We start from the raw sequence: 15,774 nt of genomic DNA, 5'->3' as shown, positions 1-15,774 counted from the left end.
AGCCCGACAAATTTGGAATTAAATTCTGGATGGCCACAGATTTGGAGACGAAATATGTTTGCAATGTATTCCCTTACTTGGGAAAGGATCCTGGTCGTCCCACAGGTGAGAAGCTGTCAGAGAACGTGGTGATGCGTCTCATGCAGCCATTCCTTGATGTGGGCAGGAATGTCACAACAGACAACTTTTTCACCTCATTATCACTGGCACACAGACTGCTTCACCGTAACACCACTCTTCTTGGCACAATGAACAAAGTTCGGCGTGAGCTTCCACCTCCAGCAAAGGACACTGCAGCACGGGAACAATTCTCCACATCGGTGTTCAGAAGTGGCAGTGTGTCATTGACAGTGTATGCTCCAAAGACAAAGAAAACAGTTTGTGTTCTGAGCTCCATGCACCAACACGTGGTGCCCGGGGATGACAGAAAGAAAAAACCAAACACAATAACAGACTACAACTATATGAAGTGTGGTGTTGATGTTTTGGACAAAATGGCACGCAAATACTCTGTACGAGCAGCAACACACAGGTGGCCAGTTGCAGTGTTCTATAATATGCTGGACTTGGCGGCAGTGAATGCCTATGTGCTCTACAAGGCATGCACGGGGTACACGGGTACTAGAAGACGGTTTCTGCATCGTCTAGCCATGGAACTCCGAGGGCGATTCATGCAGGAAAAGGAAATGCAGAAAGAAAAGGCTTCTGCTGCTGCTGCTGCTACTATAGCCGCTGTTGCTGCTGCTGCTGCTGCTGCTGCTCAGGCTGTTGTGCCAATGTCCTCACCCACATGGACAACGCAGTGCCAGGCACAGCAGAAATGCAACAAAAATCGCAGCAAGTTTCGCTGTGCAAAGTGCCACAAGTACACCTGCGCCAAATGTAGGGACCAGGATTACTGGGTCTGTACAGCGTGCAAATAAATAAATCACATAAATAAATTTGTATTTCAATATGACTCTGAATGTTATCTGTTTGGCTGTTTTTTTTCATTTCATTTTTTAACAAATAAAACACATTCTTGTTCTAAAACATTCTGTGACAGTTTTTCTTTCATAATTGCAGTTTAGTCCGTGTGTGGGACATTTTGTGTGAATAAGGTACACAATCAAGTCACTGCTGTGAATGTTTCTCTGTGAGTTAGAGAGTTCCGGGCTGTAGGTGAATGGTGTGAACAACTGCAAATACCTTCCCTTGGAGAGTGTGAATGGGTAATTGGTGCGTTTACACAGCAATTACAGGAGGACAATGGACTGGCTCAAAATGCTAATTTGTCTCCAGGATTATTTTTTGTCAGTAAAGCTAGTGTTAAGCACGAATCAATGTCTGGTAAGTTCTCTATCCCATTTAAGTTTGTAATGTTTGTAATGAAGTATATATATTTGCTGAGCGTAGGTTTTATTGAAAGAACAGGAAACACATTGTTATCTATAAATGTACATGAATTTGCCTGTTAATGTGTGGATATTTTCTGGTCACCAATATGGGGCAGATAATAGACGATATAGCAAAATGTTTAAGCAATACTATGAATTGGGAAATCTATAAGAGATACAATTAACTTTGGTTGTGCCGTTTTACAGACCATTACATCGGATAGCCCGAATCGGAGACGGAGTGAAAGTCTGAAGAAGTTTTTTATATTCATCTGCATCATTACAGTTGTTGTGATACTGACTAAGGTAATGAGCATTTAATTTAAATTAAACGGTACTCATCTTCGTTTCAAATTCAAAATTATTATTTTTAGTGTAACGCCTACAAGGAACGAAGCATACAACCAAAACGATATGAATATCTTTTTTTTCACCTAACTTAAAGTAAAACTATTACCATTTGTAATTGATCTCATCAAAACAACTTTTCGGTGGTTATAAAGAAGCCAGTGTAAGCTTAGTGCAGTTTCTTACTGCATTTTCCAGTGATATCTTAGATTGTTCGGTAATACACCGAGGAGAAGTTTGGATATTCGACAAATATTCATATCCACACTCTCCAGACCTAGCGGCAAAGTTTTACTCACGCAAGACGGCATATCCTGATAAAGAACTGCGAGTTCAATTCTACAGCATTCCGTATGATCGTTTACCGCTGATTTAGGGACCGTCAAGTTATTACTGCCAGAATAACAAGATACTAATGGCTTGCGATAACTTCCATGCCATCGGATCCAGTGACTTCAAAATAGTGGAAATTTTGAAATACATGAGACACACTGGACACAGGGACTTTTACTGATTTTTAACACTCTAGGTATTTTTTAGTAGTAAAAAGGGTTTTTGAAGAGTTTCTAGGCTATGGGAGCCAGTGATCCAAATCCAAATTTATGTTGTTTTTTTTTTTGCAAAAAATGTGAGTTTTTTCCCCAATAGCTTCCTGGCTGTGGGACCCAGTGATCCACAACCAGTTGCAAATTGTAATAGGCCTACTACCTCATTAAATTCAGTTTGATTCTGATTCCTACATCAACTCACTCAGTGGCACTTCCTGCTTGCAAAAAATAGATCTGAAACACTTGTGCTCCAATATGTCAAGAAATAGCTTATTATTTATGGTAAAAGGTGCAAAGGAGTAAGCCAAATATCAGTAATAAGTGGAGAAAAATAATATTTGTTATTGAATTATAGTGTAATTTGGGGTCACTGGATCCCATTGTCTAGAAACTATTCAAAACGACCCTCAAAATGTCCTAAAAGAATTCGTATGAAATACATAAAGGGTTAAAAATCAATAATATTTGCTCTGTCCTGCATGTCTATTGTACTACTACAATTTCTAGCTGTTTTAGACCCAAATTGAACCCTATGACTTGAGAGGACTGGAGGTTATAATCCCCCTCTGGATACCATAATGTTAATTTTGTAATTTCAGTGTATATTAATTCTCTGCTGTCTGCATTTTCAACTGGCTGAATGCAAGGTCTCCTAAGATAGTTTGTTGGAAAGATGCATCACACTCTGCATAAATATGGATGTGAAAACTGTGTCAGGACAACTGTGAGTGGACACTCTTTTTTCAACCAAGTTGTAAAGCTCTCCAATTCACTGCTTAACTAAAAGGCTCTTTTCCACCACACCAGGTTCCATACTTTTGGTACTTCAAGAAGGTACCAAAAGTATGCTACCTCAAGGTGTTAGTTTTCCACTGGTGTAAAACCTGGTACTGATGCCAAATGACATCACAACGCGAGGTGAGCTGTAATGGGATTGGACAAAGTGCGACATTAATACCAACATTGCCTGTTATGCATATCCATTTCTTACATTGTTAGTCAGCTAGAATAAGATCAGGTTTTTTATATCCTTCAGTTTGTATAGATATTATAGCACAGGGAGTCTCGCTAAAACATTTTTACTCTGTAATGGGGAAAAAAACTTAGCAAGTTTTACAATTTTAATAACTCTTCCCTGTCAAGATTATTTAGTATATGTTTATAAATCAGTTTAAAGTTTACCGCCATTGACTTTGCATGAGCACTGCATGCATTCTCTGAGATAATCATAATAAGAACATAAGAAATTTACAAACAAGAGGAGGCCATTTGGCCCATAAAGCTCGTTTGGGGAGAACTCAACTATTAGCTCAGAGTTGTTAAATCTTATCTAGCTCTGATTTAAAGGAACCCAGGGTTTTAGCTTGCAGTACACTAACAGGAAAACTATTCCACACTCTAACTACACGCTGTGTAAATCCATTTGAATGATACACAGTTATTTTGTGGATGAAACTGATTCTGTAGAATCATGCAAAGCTTTTGTGGAACCATGAAATAGGACATTTTAAAATGCTTCATGTGAAACAGCTTAATGTGGTTTAATGTATACCAAAACAGTGACCAATACTCACCAAATTTCTCACACACATATCTGTTCATAAACAATTTCACCTGACACGAAATCAAAACCGAAATACTAGGATTATGGACTTTATCTTACGTTAAGCGTTTTCCTCTCCATTGACGCCCATTATAAGGAAAAGGCTTAATGTGTGTTGAGACGAGGAAAAACAGGAGACAGCTTCTTCCCGTGAAAGAGAATGAAAAAACTTTATTAATAATAAAAAAGGAAAGCAGATCATATCCGATTGCCGCTAAAGTGCAAAAATTCTGGCTGGAAGAAAAACGTACCTTCAAAATAAAAGCACATCTGCCCTTGGAATTCTGAGCAACTAAGAACCCACTACACAGGCCCCCCCCAGAATTCACAGGCAGAGGAAATCATCTCTTAGGGGGTAGGTTCACCCGCCCGGACCTGCTCACAGTATCTCCTGTAGGAACAGGCACAACCGGGGCTGGCACCGGGATCGAACAGCGTGGGCGACCCCTACAAGAAAACTGGCCCAGTGGCACCGGTGCATCCAAATCTAAATGGGCTGGATTCAAATGATCCATAGAAATGCGATCGGCCGTACCACCCCTGTCTAAAACAAAAAACTTGTCCCCAGGCTGCAGCGCGTGAAAAGGCCCATTGTACGGGGGGGCGCAAAGGTCCGTGATGGGCATCGTGGAATAAAAACAAAACGAGCATCTGCCAGCTTCAGGGGAACGTTAGACCACGGAAAACCATGGTACGACGTGGGTGTTGGACCGAAAGCGGCTGCAGTGTCCTGAAAAACCAAGCACTGTTGCTCAGCCAACCACGGAATGACCAGGCACTCGCAAAGGTTGCCCATAAACCAACTCAGTGGATAAAAGGTTGCAAGTCAGCCTTCGGAGTTGTCCGCAAACCAAGCAAAATCCATGGCAACCTGTCAGACTAAGAAGCACCCTGAAGAGACGCACAAAGGGCAGCCTTCTGAGATTGGTGAAAGCACTCACACAACCCGTTAGCTTGTGGGTGATAAGCAGCGGTGCAGTGGAGAGTGATCCCTAACTCACGGGCAACCGCACTCTACAAGTCAAAAATGCCCCACGATCAGACGACAGGTCGGCCGGCAGACCAAAACAAGAGGCCCAGGAGCTGATGAAAGCCTGAGACACATCTGCCGTGGTTGTGGAGGTTAATGGCACCACCTCCGGCCAGCGAGTCGTTCGATTAATGATGGTCAAAAGGTGTGTGTAACCACAGGATGGTGGCAACAGACCAACTAAGTCTACGTGGGCATGATTAAAGCGACGTTCTGGAACGGCGAAAGGTGCCAGAGGAGCCCTGGTGTGCAGCTGAATCTTAGCCCGCTGACAAGCAAGGCAAGAAGCAACCCAGTCGCAAACATCCTTTTTCAGCCCACGCCAAACAAACTTAACTGAAAGTAGCTTCTGGGGCGCCTTGCAGCCAGGATGGGAAAAGCCATGGACAGCCTCAAAAACACGATGCCGCGCAGTTCCTGTGGAGACATCACAAAGCAGTGAGGTGTCACCAAAAGGCACGTCCTGCAGCTGCAGACCAATGTCAGCAGACCACAACCTTTGAATTCCGCTGTCAGAGGCCTGGTCAGCTGCCATTAGGGCATAATCCAAGCCAAGGTGAACAGCACCAACCACTGAACACGAGAGACAATCAGCCACTACGTTGTGTTTGCCAGCAACATGATGGATGTCTGTGGTGAACTCAGAAATAAACGCCAGCTGACGCTTCTGATGGGCAGACCAAGGATCTGAAATCTTTCTCATAGCAGCCACCAGTGGCTTGTGATCCACGAAAGCATTGAATGGATGCCCTTCCAACAGGAAGTGGAAATGGCGCACAGCTAAGTACAGACGAAGGAGCTCACAGTCGAAAGTGCTGTACTTGCACTCATTGGGGCGTAACTGGCAACTGAAAAATGCCAGCAGCTGTCATTCACCATTAAGCTGCTTGTGAACTGCGCCAACAGCAACATCTGAAGCATCTGTAGTGACGGCAATGGGAGCATCCGGCAAGGGGTGGGCTAGCAACGTAGCGTCCATCAAGGCCTGTTTAGCATTACGGAACGCCTGACACTGCTCCGCAGTCCAGTCAACCACCGCCTTAGATGAAACAGAGATGAAACGGTGGTAAAAGTTAACCATTCCAAGAAACTCCTGCAAAGATTTGACTGTGACTGTTCGCGGGAAATCTCGGACAGCGGCAACTTTCTCAGGGAGAGGCACCGCCCCCTCCGAGGTAATGCGGTGGCCAAGGAAATCAACATAAGGGACACCAAACTTACACTTGCTAATATTTACAATCAACCTATGAGCACTGAGACGTGCAAACAATGCCTGGAGATGCCTCAAATGCTCATCCAAAAGTGTGGCTAGCAACTAAGATGTCCAAATAAACAAACAGGAAAGGCATGTCCTGCATAATGCTGTCCATCAAATGCTGAAAAGTTTGAGCCGCATTCTTTAGCCCAAAAGGCATCCGGAGAAACTCAAACAAACCAAAAGGTGTGACGACAGCAGTCTTAGGGATGTCCTGAGTGTGTACTGGGACCTGATGGTCGCCCCTAACCAGGTCCATCTTGGAAAAAATGACAGTTCCCACCAAACGGGCTGAGAAATCTTGGATGTGTTGGCTAGGGTACCGGTCGGGGGTGATGGCATCATTAAGGCGCCTATAGTCCCCACAGGGGCGTCGGCAAACTCTTCTCTGGCACCTTTACAGGGTCCAGGTGCCTAGCCTTGGCATGTACTGGTGAGCCTGCTGTGGTTATGTGATACTCCACACCATGTTTAGCCAAGGACGTGGAAAAGGTAGGCACAGTGAGATTAGGAAACTCTTCCAGGAGGCGCTGGAAAATGTCGACTGAAACCGAAATACCAGACAGGTTGGAAGGGCCAGCCTCACTTAGGGTGCACAGAAAAGAGCAAAATGTTTCCGCCTTGATCAGACGCCTGTTTTTAACATCCACCAGCAAATTATTGGCACACAAAAAGTCAGCCCGCAACAATGGAGTGGAAACAGACGCCGACACAAAAACCCACAGGAAACGCTGCCCATGAAAACAGAGGTCCACCAGCCATTGGCAGCCACTATGGGAAAACCACGCTCTCCTGACCGTTCATCTAGCTGTGACGCCGGGAGAACGCTCACCAAAGCACCAGTGTCACAGAGAAAACACTGCCCAATAAACAGCAAACTGCTTTATATATATACCCACACAATAGTAATTATATATACATTATACATATATATGAGAATATTGCAGCAGTTGTCATAGTTATATTCTTAAAATTCGTCAAATTCTGTCATCGAATGGCCTTTTTCAAGGCTCACCTCTCAACAGCCTTTTAAGAGGCTATTTTAGGGTAATATTTTATCGTAGTGCCTATCATGTTCTATGAGGGTGGGTTTATTTGTAGCGCCTTTTCTCCCCCTACTAACGTTTCAGAGTAATTCAATATTTTTTGGTTGATTCCAGCTATTGTTCGGAAAGGCTGATTTAGTTGTATGACATTGCTGGGTCATAGTTCAGAGAGTCTAATGAGGAAATGTTTTTTTTTGCTTTAACGTGCCATGCGTGTAGCCGGTAGCTTCGTATCTTTCCTCTCGTTGTTTGTGCCTTGGAAAAGGATCGCTTGTGAGTTAAATTCATGTGTAATCGATTCCGCTATTACGCAGCTGTTTATGAAACGCGCTTAATGTGTTATATTAAAATACTTTATTTATTTATACAGAAATGCTGCTGAGGTTAACAGTAATCGACAGCTGTTTACTGTTATATACAGCTATTTATACAACATTTCAGTATAATATTTGTACGCTTATAATTTCATTGCTATTATTTACATTACCGTATATATGTTTTCTAAATAGCAATCCATGATTAGTCATATTTTTTCTGTATTTCAGTTTTACAAATTGTTTATGGAATGAAGACAACAGTAAAGATCACTCAACTTTACTCTAGCTTCTGACTTTCTCTAAAGCTTGTTCGCTATCTGCCGATTTGTGTACGGACACACATTGACGACAGAATAGTAAAAAAGCGCTTTCACGGCGGGCACTTCAGCATTAAGGAAAACAGCATATTGTGCGAGCATACCCCCGCGCATGCAAAAGCCTCTATGTCTAACTCTTCTCATAAATCTTTTAAGGAGTTTGTTATGATGTCATGTACTAGTGATGCTAGATTAGAACAGTCATCTGACATGGATCATGGTGTTACAGAAAAAGACATAGGACACAAAGCAAAATCACAACGTTCTGATTCCTCCAGCTGAACTAAATCTTCCTCTGCTAGCAGAGCGGCAATAAGAGCCCGTGTTAAAGTTGAAGCTGCACGTGCTCGTGCCACTTTCGTTCAGCGAGAGGCTGAATTAAAAATAGCAGAAGCACGTCCAGCTGCTGAGTTGAAAGTGGAAGAGGCTCGTCGTATTGCAGACCTGAAAGTCAAAGAAGCACACATAATAGCTGAGTTGTCAGCTTTGGAACATGAGAAGGAGGTCGCTGTAGCTTTAGCTGAAGCTGAAGTCCTTGAGGCAGCAGTAGGATTTGAAGGTGGAGAAGGCGGTGGAAGTCACCACAATACAGATCGCATTGCTATGCAGCGCACCCGCGATTATGTTGAACGCCACTCCAAGCTACATCTTAGCGAAACAGAACCTCCAGAACTCAAACCATATACACCATCCTTGTTGCCACTCATCGAACTTGAAACCCAAACGGGTAAATGGATGACCACCACTCGGCTGGGCAGTAGTGCTTCTGTGATCTTACCAAAGAGTGATGTTCCTGCAACACAACAGCCTGAGAGGGCAATGTCAGTACTTCGCCAATGCACCACTAGGGACAACGAAAACCACAAAGTAAAACAACTTGAAAGGCAAACGTCAGCAGTTAGTTACCAGCTAGCTGCTAACTTCTCCCTCGCTCAACCGGCCAACCCCTCTTTCAACAAGATGCTTTACAGCCACGTATTGATGAGAGGTCTGGCATGAGTGACATCACAAGGTACTTAATGCGCCGTGAGCTTGTGAGCTCTGGCCTCATCAAGTTCAACGACCGCCCATAAAGCTATTGGGCATGGAAGTCCTCGTTTTGCCATGCCATTGGAGGACTTAATTTAAGTGCCAGCGGGGAGCTTGATCTCTTAACAAAGTGGTTGGGAAATCAGTCCTCAGAACACATCATAAGGATCCGTTCTGTTCACGTCGCCAACCCTGCTGTAGGTTTGAGGATGGCCTGGGACCGCCTAGAGGAGTGCTATGGCTCCCCCGAAGTAATTGAGAGAGCTCTCTTTGAGAGAGTAGAGAACTTTCCTAAAATCAGCCCCAAGCTGATTTTGAGGGAGCTGGGAGACCTGCTAAGGTAGTTAGAGTCTATTTACCTGGGCTCTCATACCTGGACACTGCTAGAGGAGTCAATCCTATTGTAGAAAAGTTGCCACACAGTCTGCAAGAAAGGTGGTTAGCTCATGGTTCTCAATACAAGGAGCAGTATAATGTCCCTTTTCCTCCATTTGCATTCTTCACAGACTTCATAGTAATGAAGCACGCCAAAGAAATGACCCTAGCTTCACTCTCTTAATGGGTCCTGCAGTCCCTTCAAACAATTTCCAGAGGTTTTCTACAGGTCCACCAAAACCTGAACGAGCAGAAAGGAGACTGTGATACATCAAAGGTCTTGTGTCTGCTCATAAGACTGAAGTTTCAACACAGTGCCCAGTGTCCCAGTTAGGGAATTCAAGTATCAAGCTGAGTGATGTCGACAAGCAATGCCCCATCCATAAAAAACCCCATCCTTTAAAAAAGTGCAGAGGATTTCGCAGCAAGCCACTGGAAGAGTGCAAGGCCTTCCTCAGAGTGAATGGTATTTGCTTTAGGTGTTGCTCTACTATGGCTCATCTTGCAAAGAATTGTGAGGCAACCCTGAAGTGCAAAGAATGTGAGAGTGACGGACACATTGCAGCGCTTCACCCTGGACCTGCTCCATGGAATGTTAGAGATCCCTCCTCTGTGCATGGTGGGAAGGGTGCAGTAGAGGCACCTCAGTTAGCAGTCACCTCCAAGTGTACGGAAGTTTGTGATGGAGGTAGGGAACCTAGGTCCTGTTCTAAGATCTGCCTGGTGAGAGTCTATCACAAGGCATGTCCCAATAAGGCCTTTAAGGCATACGCTATTCTGGATGATCAAAGTAACAGGTCGTTAGCAAGGTTCGAATTCTTTGACCTCTTTCAGGTTAAAGGGTTAGAGTCACCATATACTCTCCGCACGTGTGCAGGAGTCACTGAAAGGTCTGGGAGAAGAGCTACAGGATTCATGGTGGAGTCAAAGGATGGAATAACACATATGATGCTTCCCACACTCATCGAGTGTAATCATATGCCAGACGATCGATTGGAGATTCCGACTCCAGCAGTTGTGCAACATCACGCTCACTTGAAGTCCATAGCTCATGAGATACTGCACTTAGATCCAGAGGCCCAGATATTACTCCTTCTAAGATGCGACATCCTTCAGGTTCACAAAGTCAGAGAGTATTGCAATGGTCCTTCCAATGCCCCCTACGCTCAAAAGTTAGACCTTAGTTGGGTTGTCGTTGGCAATGTCTGCTTGGGCTCAGCCCACAAGCCAGACGATGTGACCTCCTTCCGTACTAACATGCTTGAAAATGGGTGCCCGTCCCTTTTTACTCCATGTCCTAACCACCTTAAAGTAAAGGAGAAGTTTGGCACCAAAGTGCGCCATTGCATCTCTCCTCACAGCCTTGCACAAGGCACTACAGACCACGATGTTTGTAGCCTTGGCAGCACCATCTTTGAAAGAACCAAAGACGATGAGAAAGTAGGTTTCTCTAGCGAAGACAAGCTCTTTCTGGAGCTCATGGATAAAGACATGTTTATGGACAGTATCAACAGCTGGGTGGCACCCCTTTCATTTTGATCCACTCGACAGCGGCTCCCAAACAATCAAGAGCAGGCTCTCTCCCGGCTTACTTCACTCCTCCGTACTCTTGAAAGAAAGCCTGAGATGAAAATTCATTTTCTGACTTTCATGCAAAAAATCTTCAGTCACGACCAGGCAGAGTTAGCTCCATCATTGCCAGTGGAAGAAGAGCGATGGTATCTGCCCATCTTTGGTGTATACCACCCTCGTAAGCCAAATCAAATCAGGGTTGTCTGTGATTCCAGTGCCCGGCACCGCGGCATCTCCCTGAATGACGTGTTGCTTACTGGCCCGAATTTGAACAATAGCTTACTCGGAGTCTTGCTGCGTTTCCGTAGAGAACCAGTGGCTGTGATAGCAGACATTGAACAGATGTTTCATAGCTTCACTGTTAGAGAAGATCATCGAAACTTTCTCCGGTTCCTTTGGTTTAAGGACAACAAACCCAGCAACGAGATTGTAGAGTATATGATGAAAGTCCATGTATTCAGCAATAGCCCGTCTCCGGCAGTAGCCATCTATGGCCTTCGTCACGCGGCACAACATGGAACAAGTCAATATGGTGTGGATGCCAAACACAGCGAGACTTCTATGTCAATGATGGCTTGAAGTCTTTCCCATCAGCTGCAGAAGCCATCGACGTACTCAAGAGGGCCCAGGAGATGCTTGCCTCCTCTAATTTGCGACCCATAAGATAGCATCAAACAACTCTGAAGCCATGGATGCTTTCTCGCCAGAAGACCATGTGCAGGTGCAGCATCTAGTGGCCCATGGCTCTGGTCATGAAGACGTTCTCTGACCAAGATGGGATGGTCAGGAAAGTACAGCTTAAGGTTACTATATCTGGATTGGCGAAGACTTTCTTGAGACCAGTCTCTGAGACGATTCTTCTCAGGAGTACAGAAGACACAGATTGAATTTAGTTCTCCTTGTTGTTGAGACATGTTTAAATTATTCTGATAGTGGTCTTTGATCAATACCAGGTGGGGAGTATCATGTTCTATGAGGGTGGGTTTATTTGTAGCGCCTTTTCTCCCCCTACTGACGTTTCAGAGTAATTTAATATTTTTTGGTTGATTCCAGCTATTGTTCGGAAAGGCTGATTTAGTTGTATGACATTGCTGGGTCATAGTTCAGAGAGTCTAATGAGGAAATGTTTTTTTTGCTTTAACGTGCCATGCGTGTAGCCGGTAGCTTCGTACCTTTCCTCTTGTTGTTTGTGCCTTGGAAAAGGATCGCTTGTGAGTTAAATTCATATGTGTAATCGATTCCGCTATTACGCAGCTGTTTATGAAACGCGCTTAATGTGTTATATTAAAATACTTTATTTATTTATACAGAAATGCTGCTGAGGTTAACAGTAAACGACAGCTGTTTACTGTTATATACAGCTATTTATACAACATTTCAATATAATATTTGTACGTTTATAATTTCGTTGCTATTATTTACATTATCGTATATATGTTTTCTAAATAGCAATCAATGATTAGTCATGTTTTTTTCTGTATTTCAGTTTTACAAATTGTTTATGGGAATGAAGACAAGAGTAAAGATCATTCAGCTTTACTCTAGCTTCTGACTTTCTCTAAAGCTTGTTCGCTATCTGCTGATTTGTGTATGGACACACATTGAGGACAGAATAGTGCCCTTTATAACAGACATATTAGTTTATAGTGAGATTTGTTATAGTCATACAATTATAATATTCTTAAAACTCTTAAAAATACTGTCAACCAACAGCTACTCTCAAGGTTCACCTCTCAACAGTCATTTTAAAGGCTATATTAAATATCTATTTTATTAGCAGAGCACCGTCATAGCCTATATTATATTGCAAATAAATACTTTTGTAATTTTTTTTTACTTACTAATTGATTACAATACAACAACATATATAAATAAGAAACCTTCAAAACCTAACTTATGTACAGTACAACTATATACAATAAAGCAGCAAAGTCACTGGTCATTGTTTTCTGTTAATAAAATTCTACTATTTCTATTGGTAATGAACTGAGAAATTATGTCTTTCATGCGAAAAGAGTCAGAGTTTACTCTGGCTGAAACAGAGGCCATTCTTGTTAATGCTGAAAAATACAAAGGTCTAATTTCCAATGAAAAACCCCTGGAGCCAACGGGGGGTGATGTATATCTATGTAGTGTGTAAGTACACCGTATGGTTCGAATTACAGAGGAGCTAAGTGGAGCTTGGCTAACCTAACCCCTAACCCCTAACCTTAACTAAAATAACTGAACAATATACAAGAATTTTGGCATTTTTTGCACTGCTGGGTTGGAGATCAAACCCCGCCTTTCCGCAGGTCGCAGCGAGACATACTTGGACAAAATGCATTTTGTGAACTAGAGGACTTCTGTCCACAAAATACAAGGTGCTGGTAACAATTCTGTGTAGAAAATTAATCATTCTTTTTGATTCCTGTGCATGAAAGAAAGTGAAGTCGTCATGCTTTCCTGGACAAAATGTATTTCTGTGGACAAAATGCAGCAAGGCATTACTTGATTTCATCATTAAATAATACCTTTTTTTGGCACTGGACCAAAAGCTTAGGACGCATCATTGCGTACAGCAACTCCAAAATCTGATTATGATGCTGAATGGGGGAGCCGTCATTTTTGCGAAACCCCCTTTGCTTCCAGACTGCTCCAAACAGATGGAGAGTCTGTGTAGATTGTATCTGTCTTATGCTGTCCTTGCCAGCACTCTGCAGTCAAGGCCTTTAGGTACTCCAATTGAGCGGAACACAGCTGTGCCGCTGGCTCTGAAATAACAGTGTAAAAATCATCACCCTGAGCCTGAACCACAGCAAACCCCGCCTTCGAGGCATCTCCAAATCTCCAACAAGAGCCATCCACAAACAAAACCATCTCACTATTTTCAATGGGGGAGCTCTCCAAATCTGGTCTCAGTTTAGTGTAAACCAAAGACTCTGCCACACACTCATGCGGCTGCCCCTCGTCCTCCAGGGGAATGCTGCCCGCAGGGTTCACTGTAGTGCAGCGCTTTATGGTCACATCCGGGTAAGTGAGAAATGCAAAGTATGCTAGCTGCCGTGCCGGGGTCAACACAAATTTGCCTTTGTCAATGTCCACCACTTTACGTGAAGTATAAATTGTCACTGGATAACTCATTGTGACTTTTTCATAGGCTAAATAGGCAGCCACCACACCATGGAAACATGGCAGGTATCCCTGAGCCACATTGTCTAGCTTCATGCTGTAGTATGCCAGTGGCTGCTTCCATCTGCCAGGACAGAGGTCCTGAGTCAGCAGGGCCGTCCCAAAGCCGTCCTTCCTGGTCCCGACATACAAATAAAACGGCTTAGTGTAATCTGGGAGGCCCAGAGCAGGTGCATTCTGTAGCTCCTGCTTGATGGATTCAAATGCTACTGAGGCCTCATTTGTCCAAATTAGTGTGGCCCTCCTCCTTCATCAGTGCCCACAACGGTGCCACCTTCACAGCATAGTCCTCAATCCAGTCCACGCTGAATCCTGTCATCCCTAAAAAAGTCAGCATTTGTGACACAGTCATAGGTTTCGGAGCCTTAGTGATCCCCTCTAGCTGTTCTGCTGCTATAGCCTTCCTCCCATGGCTGATCTCACACCCCAAGTATGTAACCTGCTCTTGGCAGTGCTGCAGCTTGGCCTTGGACACCTTATGCCGCCCTTTCGCTAAGACCTTCAGCAACTGTACTGAGTCTTGGTGGCAGTCTGCCAGCGTTTCAGCACACAGAAATAGATCACCCACATACTGTATCACTGTACTTTTTAAATTCAGTCCATCTAAATCTGCCTTAAGAACCTGATTAAACACATGTGGCGAGTGCTTAAATCCCTGCGGCATCCTCATGTAGGTATACTGCTGACCCCTGTAGGTGAAAGCAAACAGAAACTGTGACTGCTCTGCGAGGGGCACACTGAAAAACGCTGAGCACAAATCCACAACTGTAAACCATTTTGCAGTGACGGGGCACATTTGTCAACAGTGTGTATGAGGATTAGGAACTTCTGCTGTCTGACCCTCCACTACCTCATTCACTGCACGCAAATCATGAACCAGCCTCCACTTTACACCCCCTGCCTTTGGTACAGGCAGGAGGGGGGTGTTGCTGCAGCTAATGGTACTGTAGGTACCAACACCCCTGCCTCCAGTAACCCCTCTATCGTTTCCCTTATACCTTCCTCTGCCTCAGGTTTCAAGGGGTACTGGTTTTTCCAGGGTGGTGTGCACCCTGGTTTAAGATAAATTTCCACTGGGCTAGCTGAATTTACTAGGCCTACATCGGTGGCATGGGTGGTCCACACCTCCTCAGGCACTACCCTTTCCATTTCCTGCCAACATTCCTCTGTACTTTCTTTTGCATCACACTGCACCCAGGGGTGAAAGTAAGCCGGTACGCTCCGGTACGACGTACCCTTATAAGATTTACAGCCGGTACGTAGTACTGGTAAGAGTAGAGGGTCTATGCGGTCTAAAAAAACACATTTACAATGAGTAACGTCCGCTTTAAGTTGAAAACACATCTACCCACAAAATGTCATTTGAGACATGCATTCGATGAAGAGAATAGCGTTTAGGCTACTCGAAATAGCTATTAGTCTGTGGAGCACTTGCACGCGTCTGCTGCAGACAGGTCTTTTATTTGCGCTCTGTCGGACTTTGGCAGGGCGTTTGGTGTGAAGAATCCCCTCGATAAAAATGTGTTCCTCTTTTGTGGTGATTTGTGTTTATTCCGACATCACAGAGCGCTGCACAGGTGTTTTCTGTCAGACAAACTATTGTCATGCGCGCATATTAGGCTACTTTGAAGGGGTGCGCTGCAGGGACGCTCGAATTCATTATACGAGGATTTCACACTACAAATTTTATTACAGTAGTGCCTGGGCTTAAAAAGAAGGCTAAAAGGTACCAATTGTTTTTTAAAAGGTTGAGAAAGCCAGCACTTTTAATAATTTCTGCAAATGTC

Source organism: Paramormyrops kingsleyae, chromosome 7 (genome assembly GCF_048594095.1).
Source record: "Paramormyrops kingsleyae isolate MSU_618 chromosome 7, PKINGS_0.4, whole genome shotgun sequence".
NCBI lineage: Eukaryota > Metazoa > Chordata > Actinopteri > Osteoglossiformes > Mormyridae > Paramormyrops > Paramormyrops kingsleyae.
The sequence above is the reverse complement of the archived record's forward strand: the minus strand, read 5'-3'. Positions refer to the sequence as shown.